The following is an 8548-nucleotide window of genomic DNA, read 5'->3' as shown; positions in this document are numbered from 1 at the left end:
ATGGCTATGTAGGACAGAAAAGTCCTTTGCACAGTGCAGAGTGGCTATTGGAATTACCAGCAGTGTCTGTTTTGAGACACCTGAGTTGTCATCATCATTCTCTAAATAGAAAAAATAACAATGAGATTACTTTCTAAAGCACTTGGGTCAACCAAGCATTTATTGTAATGGAAGACATCCTGGGGCTTCACAAATGGAGAGCATGGAATCATGTTTCTAATGTCTCTGAGCCCCACTTAGATCCTTTCAGCCTCACCACTGAAGTCTTTTAGCTCATTAGACCAGTGTGATCATTTGCCTGAATTACCAAAAAAGTCATTGCACATGGAGTTCTACCTGGAATCCTGCCTTCACCCTCTTCTTTTTGGCTATAGCTCACCTCTAGCTCTCTAGGATTTCTGTTCCATGGAAGGATGCCTACATCCTCACCCCCCCCCCCAGATCTCCTGCTTGACTTCCAAGCTCACTTCATACTAGGCACTTTCTCCATAGTCACCTGACATACCTGCCTGCAGACCTCAAATGCCTAAATTCATGCAGGCTAAAATGGGACGACCATCCTCCAATCCCCCTCATCCCACCCCTGCTCAAACCAGATGTTCAGATGTCTGGGATTTGTGCCACTGTGGTTCCAATTGCTTGTGCTGGAAATCTTGGATGTCCCTTTTTACTCATCCCCTTCCCTGCCTGGTCTAACAATTTAGTGTAACTCGACTTGATATATCCAACCCACTTCGCCCTCTTCAGACTAATGCACTCTCTAAAAGGCACCCAAATTGAGCCTTCCTAAGATGCTGATTTGATGGTGCCATTCCACCAGTATAGAGACCTCTTAATGGCTTCCTGTGCTCTCATGTTAGCAGGATAATTCCATAGAGTGATTCATGAGAGGTCTTCGTTCCTTTGGTGCCCACCATCTCCTCCCTCCCAGCCTAACTTTCTGTCATTTCACCATACCTTCATTTGCTCCTGTGTGTGCTGCTCTTCTTTTGTCTATGCAACTCAGTTCATGGTGCCCTATGCTAGCACTCACACTGAATCATCTTTAATTCCTTTCATTCCTATTGGTTATTTTCCAGATTAGATGTTGCCTCATTTTGGAAGCGTTCATTGCCCTGGGAGTCTGGGTTAGTTATTTTTCCTATGAGAAGTACAGTATATGACTTAGGGTTGATGCTCATACTGTTTACACTGTGCACACCCTGAATCCCAAATACCTACCAAACCCACTGAATAATAATGTCATCAGTATAAATCTAGGGAGTAAATGAAGCCTTATTTTAGGGTTCCCAAATGCATTCTACTAATATGATGGCAATTGAGAACTGTTGCATATTTTCTTGTAATCTTTTGTCCCAGAGGTATTTTAATGGAAACTTGAGTCATTCTTTTCAAACTTGCTCCCATTTACTTTTACAACATGACTTGGGCACCTGTCTCATTCTCTCATACCATACCATCCTTAGGGGCTATCTCGTTTCCACCAGCCTCAACGGTAGCATCTGGCCATGTCAGAGCCAGGACAGTGATATAGAACTATTACGTGTTTAAGGCTTAAAATGCTGACTTTGGAAACTCTACCTCCCTTCCTTTCCATTCACTCACCGCCAGAGTTAACATGCCAAATACCGAACGATTCTTGGAGCTTTCTAGCATGGATGATCCAGGCCACCTGTCATGTTGCTTTACCACACAGTCACAAACCTCACTGTCAGGCATTTCAGTGATTTGCTATACAGCTGGCTACCTCATTCCCTTTACATTTAACCACCCATCAGCTGCGGATGACTTCCCAAAGGGAAGTCCCCTATTCTTTTCTTCTCATGTTCCTTTGCTGTTGAATGATACTGGAGGTAATGGGCTGAGCAGGTTTAGCCAGTTCAAGTGTTTACTATCATTAGCTGAATCCTAGAAAACTCAAGTTCAGCTGAGAAAACCTTTCACGTATTCATCCATCTTGTTCACATGTTATCTACCTCCTACAGCGGTTCCAAAAGGTCCCTTCTCTTTGAGGCTGTAGCGGAGGACTTTTCTTGGTTCATTAGAGGACTTTGCCACAACACCAATGGAGTCATTGAGCTCTACCGTCGCTGAGTCACTTCTTGTTTCTGAAATCACAGTGTTGGAAGAAGCAGTGCTGAAGGAGAGTTTCCAAGGACTAGGTGGAAGCTGACACCAGGAAAGAATGGTGATGGGGGAGATGCAGAGGTGAAGAAAATATTGAGCGAATTTGATTAAGAAAAAAGTTTAGTTCAAAAAGTAAATATCAAATGCCTTGCCTTTCTCCAAAGAAATCTAATAAAGGGCTGCATCTTTTCTCTCACATTCAGGATTTACACATTTTAAATATACACATATATGTATTTGTGTGTATGAGTGACGGTCATGTAATTCGAAGGCAGATCACAGGAGGGAAAATAGAGACCTTAAAGGGAGGAGAAGAGAAAGGGAAAGCAATAAAGATAGCCAACCTTCAAGCCCAGCCTGGGCTGTGCATCCTGTGCTGTGGCCCAGGCTGAGTAGGATCGCTCTCATCCCTCATTCAGAAAGCATCTTACGGTAGCCGATGGAGAAAAACACAGAGATCTATAACTAATCCCAGTGCAGAGAATAAGGAAAACCACAGGGCGCCATGATGTGTCTGCCATACAACCTCTCCACTTAAGACTCAGGGCAGACTTGGGGAGAGGTGGTGGAAAGACCCAAAGAGCCAGAAGACCCAGACATTCTCTGTAAGGAAGTATCTTCTGTATATGGCAGAGAAGCCATACCTACGAACTCGTGGCAAAACGTTTGCCCGAACGGGGCCAGCACAATGACACGAGTTGACACGCCAGTGTGGACAGAGGAAATGTCTCATCTTCAGATGAAGACCTATGGCTGGCCAGTGCTTACTAAGAAAGGGACAATCAGTGTTCTCCAGGGATGAGCTACCACATAGGTTGTCTAGTTCCAAGTGGTCAGTTCTGGATACATGTATACACAGGCAAAGCTAAAAACAATCTTGGTAGGTTATACATACATGTGTGAATATGTATATATTCATATACCTATGTATGTATCAGTAATAAATAAGAAAATATCCTAACTTTTGGAGGGAGCACATGGAAGGAGTTTAAGGGGGAAAAAGAGGACAGGAATGAGGTAGATACAGTAATCATGTATCAGATAAATTAAAATATTAAGTTAAAAAATGAAATGAGAAAAGGGAACAACAGAATACCTGCAGACACGAAAGTGGAAGGGGGTTACAGGGAGAGGAAGGGTTCCAAGGAAAGGGCCAGGGTGAACAAAATATGGGGCCTGGAGAAATATCAGCGTCTTAAGAGTACTTGCTTTTACAAAGGACCTGGGTTCAATTCCTGGCACCCACATGGGGGCTCACAACTGTCTATAACTCCAGTTCCAAAAGACTAATGCCCTCTTCTGGACTCCTCTGGCCTCATGCATGTACATGGTATATATATATATATATATATATATATATATATATATATACACAAATATACACATAAACTTTTAAAGAACTCTAAAAACTTTCAAAAAGAACTTTAAAGGTGTGTATGAAGATGCCTAAGGAAACCTGTTAAGTTAGCAGTAGGTAGAACTTGGTAGCATGCTAAGTTTAAAAATGAATTTAAAAACACTAGGCAAATTTGCATAATTGAAAAACAAAACAAAACATGGAATGGGCATTGGCGTACTGGTGACTTTTGGCCTCAAATGTCGCATCACCAGAAGGAGAAAACTAATGGGCCTAGAGTAACCAGACTTTCTGAATGCCACTGTAACTAACAGCAGCATGGGGTTGCAGTAATATAGAAGATTCTGGAAACCGTGCATAGGCATTTTGACATGCTGTCTTTAGTAAGATGACACAGGATCCCCCATGGCATTTAGGGGATGGGTACTGACACTAGCCAGCGATGACCTCTAATGGAGAGAATCATCCCAACCAGAATGTTGTCACCTCCTCCCCCCATACTACAGAAGTCTTCGAGGCAGAGGCAAAGTCCATTAAGTACCTTTTGTGGTAACTTGGCAACAACACTTAGAACCAGCTGAGCATATAGGAGTTTGCCCAGCGACAACTTGGGAAATAAATCCTGCACCTACAGAGTTGTATACGGCACATTATTGTAAGTCTGTGGATGGCTTTCTGTCGACATACATTTTAATTTCAGAGATGCTTAATCTTCACTTCTGATTGACTTTTAATTGGCAGTGACTCCTAACACTGAGCAAGCTCAGTTATTAAAATGGAACCCTGCAGGGACTCCATTTGTAAAGCGATAAATCCTTTTACAGTGTGAATAATCACCCATTAATTGATCTGGTTTGTAAATTTGAATTTTCATGTGCTGCATTTTTTTTTTCCTTGAACATGAGTACTATTATGGTCTCTTCATTATCATCTTAAGAGTTCAAGAGGATCTAACACATATGAAAGTTAAAAAAAAATTGTACAAGAGTCCTTTTAGGTAACTGTCAAGCTTTCTCCTTTTCTGTTTACAGGCTGTCTTAAACCACACTGGTTGAATAATCATCTGTGCCTTGCAACACCATTGGTCTGTTCACTTGACTTTGAAATAAAATAGCAAAACTATTTGTCCCTAGGGACTCTCTGGGTAGCTAACAGGTTTTTAAGCCATATTTATTCCTGGAGAGTTTTCTTTCTATATTCTTCCTTATACCACACGGTGCCGTCCACCCTCCCACCAAATCTGCCAAGCTAGTGCCTGTGGCTGGAATGCCATCAAAATCCAGATCACCCCCACCTCATTAAGGACCCACCTCTCAACTCAGTATTTTAGTTTTACAGGATGATATGCAGAATGCTTCCTGTGACTGGCAGGAAGCCATTACGGGAAATGGTCACTTGAGTGAGTCTCTCCGGAGAGTGTTACAGGTGTCTGTCGGTAGAGCTGATTCTAACAAATTTCATCCCCAGCCTATTTTCTGGAAATGAACTCCATTACATTAGGCTTTCCATTGGTAAAACCATGCCTGATAATATTCCATCCTGCTGCTTTGGGTATTACAGCAGTTCATGCAGAAAGGACTGGGATTAGCTTCATCACAGATGATGATGGGGGATATGAATGTGCATGGAATATTATTACCAATAATTACAGAGGGAACATTTAGGCCGGCATTCAATCCATGATGCCCGTAGTGTAGGTTATAACAAGAAGACTCGCAGATGGTCTAAAGGAAGCAATTGTACCATAGGGGGGTCTTGGTAGCCTTAATTAATGTGTAGTATAGACAGAGGAGGGATTTTTTTAAGGTTTCTATGGTACTCCCACACCCCATTTTCTAATTCAGCTATTTTTTTCCTGCCCTGTTCAGAGTGATGCAAGCACCACTCTCTATAATATATTTTCCCTCTATTATTCTGTCCTTGGACTTGTTAATCCATCATTTTATTTGGCTCCATTTTTTTCAAATGTTAGATATGAGCTGTGATGTTTGTCTTGGCTAGCAAAATGCATGGGGCATGAAGATTCACTCCAAATACATCCTTTTTCATGTTTTTTCATGTCTCCATGAGAAACCTGGGAGACTTACTTCCTCGTGATTTTTATTCCCCTCGGACCAGCCCCCAGCGAGCCCCTGTTTCCCTTTTATCTGTAGAGAACATTTGGGTCCTGGGAGCTAGTTAATGATTTCTCTGCCCAGACAGGTGGTGGGAGCCAGGCAAAGGAAGATGAGGATTTGTCAGGAAAAAAAAAAAAGCCCTAAGTGATTGCTTCTTTAGCACAACACCTCTCCACCCAAAGAGAGTGGGGGACAAGCCAGAAAGAGACAATAACATTAAAAGCAATATTTCTGTCACGAGGCCTTCTCAGAGATGTGAAACGAACCTGCCTGTATTTTTTTTTTCCATAGCCCATAAAAGGGCTCACAGCCAGAAAATACAAATCCCATAGGCTGCTATTATGCTGATGACAGTGTAGAAAGGAAGGAAAATTGTTTCATTGCTGAATTGCAGATATAATTATGACATTTTATATATTTTGCAGAGTGTACCAAAGAATGGTATTAATATCTACTGTGCCCTATAGCTGAGGAGAAGTTTGCTCCTAGAGCAGGGGACTCAGAGTCTGATTTCACTGGGATTGAATCCCCCTGGCTGTTTGCTAATAGGAATTTTGTGGTTAAAGGAGGAATTCAGAAGCAGGTGATAATGACTGCATCCTTCGCAGGATCAGCTGATTCATACAAATCATTTGTACCAGCTCAGGGAGGGAAGCTAATTGCACTCGCACAGTGTGTCTTTCATTGCCAAGATCTGCAGCAAGAGTCTTACTGCTTCCTTTAGCCAAAAATGGATACAATGAGGCGTTGAAAGACATTTAAATACACAGCCCTAGTCTGGGAGGGAAATGTCTGTGAGGTGATTTGGGGGGCCTTGCGAACCCACACAGAGATGATGAAGGTGAAACTCTTTTTACAAACCGGTATTTGTGGGGTGAAGGATTGGAGACACGGGTGTATGTGTCACAGGGGATGGTCCAATCTATCATTAATCAATGTAGCTCAGGGCTGGGATTGGTGAGCCAGTCCACACCTGATATTAAAACTGAGTATTCCTGCTCAACAGTGAGCCAATAAATAAACAAACAACATTTTTTGAAGATGCAGAATAGACATGGAAATAAAATGTATAGTAATGAAATATTCATAACCTTGCATTTTATGGACCTCAAACACTACTTTCATGATTTACACCACTTCTGTATACAGTAGTATGGGATCTGCTGAACACTAATAAAGATGGCATTAGTATACTATTGCCTCAGTGTCATGGCAAAGGGAGGGGTCACCAGAACTATACAGTGGCTATAAACTTAAGTAAACAAAAACACATATGGGCACTGCTTTCCTGCACACACTATGTCTGGCCCATGAAAATGGGAAGATGAGAAATGTTGCAATTATGAAAATGGGTGTTAACACCCAGCTTCTTGTAAATCCTTGTATTATTCTCTGAGCCCGTGGCTGCCGGGGAGTCACCTCTGCATCCTAAATATGGCTTGCCTACAACCAAAACTCAAAATGCACTGACTGTACTCCATTGCAGACCGTCTCCCTGAATACGTAACAGTGGCTCCAGTTCAGCCTGGCTTTTGTCCTCATCTCTGTGATAGAGGTGTAAACTAGAAAGGTGGACTGCTGCTGAAAAGAATGTCTGTAACATCCCTGTTCTCTAGTGACCTCAGGCTCATCCCATTTGCTCTTGTCTCAGCTTTTCCGGGCTCGCCTGGGTTCCAGCACAGGACAGACAGTTTCTGCTACACTGTCCTTCTCTTCAGCAGAGTTCAGCTCTACTCTGCTTCTACCAGGGGATTATGCAACACTCTTGCTTGGTGCTTAATATACCCTTTAGCTGAGATGAAACTATAGTAACATGGCACTGGTCCACGAAAACCATGTTATCTTTGCATTTGTCTCCTGTCTTTCAGGCTGACACCAGAGCCCTCTTCTCTACAGCTCCCTTATACAACTCAAGAGGATTAATTAATCATCAACATGCCTCTAAGGTAGGACTCCGTGCTCAGGATTCAGTCACTAAACTTCTCTCAGTGGTGGATTGGGATGCCAATGAAAACGACTCATCGCACTTTCATGTGCCCCAGCATTTATGATATACACATATTACTTGGGTTCTGAGAAGATGGTTATAACTAAACTTTTCAAATGACTAAATTGTCATTCCCACAGAGAAGCAGGAGTAGCATTGGTGATGGATATGCATAAGCAATAGGTTGACTATCAGTCCTGGGAATGTAAGTTTTTACTTTTTTTTTTTTTTTTTTCTTTAGGAATGTTCTTTCATTGGGGGAGAGTTCATCAATCCTTCTTGGCTGCCGCCTTCCTCATGGCTGCCAGCACCTCCTGCTTTCTCTTTCTCTAGGTTGCTGATGTGAGTGGCCCCACCCTCTTCTTGATGAACCTGAGTGCGCATTTGCTCTTGGACACTTTGAGCAACTCCATGGCTCGCCGCTCATAGGAGGACACGAAGCCATACATCTCCCGGGTCACGTCCCACACGAACTTGGTGTGTTTGGTGAGGCGCCCGTGGCACTGGCTGTGTCTAGGCTTGCTGAAGTTCTTTGTCACCTTGTGGCCCTTGTTGAGGGCCATGGGGTAGTGCAGGGCCATGGCTGCTGCTCTCCGATGGTGGCCAGGACAGGAAGCAAGTTTTTACTTTTTGATAAGTCTCCATTTTCATTGTTCAAAAGGTAGAGAGATGAGCACATGGTAAAAACATGGTTCTGAGAGAGTGGTAAAGAAATGACTAGATGAATGAGCGCATGGCTTTGGTGAACTGTTCTTGCCCCAGCATGCTACAGGGGTTGGACATCACATTGTTTACTGAGCAAATAATTCAAGGGAGGCTGTGCTATGGTGTAGAGTGACCTAGTTGGAAGAGTGAACTTAGTTAAAACACAGCACTGTATTGGTTTTTCTGGCAGTATGCTTTCCTCCAGAACCTTCTTCCCTTTCCACTTTCTTCTGCCTTCTAAGTGCTGGTCGATCT

The 8548-nt window shown here is 42.8% G+C and overlaps 1 pseudogene; it reads right to left on the bottom strand.

Moving 5' to 3' along the window:
- Nucleotides 1-7857: 7857 nt before the first annotated feature.
- LOC110337656 lies at nucleotides 7858-8169 on the bottom strand (annotated as a pseudogene).
- Nucleotides 8170-8548: the final 379 nt, after the last annotated feature.

This window comes from Mus pahari, chromosome 1 (genome assembly GCF_900095145.1).
Source record: "Mus pahari chromosome 1, PAHARI_EIJ_v1.1, whole genome shotgun sequence".
In the NCBI taxonomy this organism is placed as follows: Eukaryota; Metazoa; Chordata; class Mammalia; order Rodentia; family Muridae; genus Mus; species Mus pahari.
This window is presented reverse-complemented; position numbering and strand designations above follow the sequence as displayed.